Genomic DNA, 986 nt, shown 5'->3' with positions numbered 1-986 from the left:
GCATAGACACGCGTACACGTCGCAACTCGTCTATCTAGTTCATTGTCAGGAGTTCGTGGTTAGCGAGATGTAGAAACGCACGCGCGTCTTCGTGACGAATCCGCAGACTGTGAGATATGCGTAATACCTTGTTGACTTATTATTATTATTTACTATTATTATTACTATTATTATTTTGCTTTACATTAAAGAATAGGAAAGAGGTCCGGCGGAATGTGCGGAAATTACGTTGTAAAAAGACATGCTAATGAGTGCTGAAAGTAGGACAAGCGAGACGCATACAAGACAAGAGACACTCTTGATTTCTCCGGAAAAACCGAAGTGTTTGAGAGGAAAAAATGTAAAAAAAGAGGCGACAAGCGGACAGCGTGAAAGAGAATGTACGGAAAAGAGAACGATTATTGAATATAATCGTTAGACATTAAATCGTGTGTGACAACTTCTATCCTACATATTATACTACACTCCGTTTGTAAGCTTAATATGTATATATTTATATATACTTTGTGCCAATTCACATGAAGCATAAAGCTGCATTCTATATACATATACGTGGCATCGTAGAAATAGAAACGAAAGCTTAAAATATTCAATCTCGATTGTACATTGCTATATTATTCGACAATTATACGCTTCTATTGATGATTACGTGATCAATTAGTCAATAAAGTCCTGTAAACCATAAGAAAAGTTAACACTCTTTATTATGTTGTACGTAATATACAAGTACATATGTATATGAATACTTTGCGTGATTCATAAAGCATGAAGCTACGCTTTATACATGCACAGAAATAGAAACTAAAATTTATAATCTAGTATCGATTGTATGTTGCCTAAGAGCTATGTTATCCAACAATCATGTGTCTCTATTCACGGTTACGCGATCGATTAGTCAATAAAGTCTCGCAGAACGCGAAAATTAGCACACTTCGTTTGTGTATACAATATACATGAATTATATGCCTTATCTTGCATAGATAGAC

General features: G+C 35.0%; 1 long non-coding RNA gene across 1 annotated transcript; it reads left to right on the top strand.

The window, feature by feature from the left end:
- Window positions 1-295, top strand: LOC147909808 (uncharacterized). Its single transcript, XR_015545196.1, has 2 exons — window positions 1-109; window positions 192-295. It is a non-coding gene; the product is annotated as an uncharacterized LOC147909808 (long non-coding RNA).
- The last annotated feature ends 691 nt before the right edge of the window (window positions 296-986 follow it).

This window comes from Acromyrmex echinatior, chromosome 5, assembly GCF_024713525.1.
Source record: "Acromyrmex echinatior isolate Ae372 chromosome 5, ASM2471352v2, whole genome shotgun sequence".
Lineage (NCBI taxonomy): Eukaryota > Metazoa > Arthropoda > Insecta > Hymenoptera > Formicidae > Acromyrmex > Acromyrmex echinatior.
This window is presented reverse-complemented; position numbering and strand designations above follow the sequence as displayed.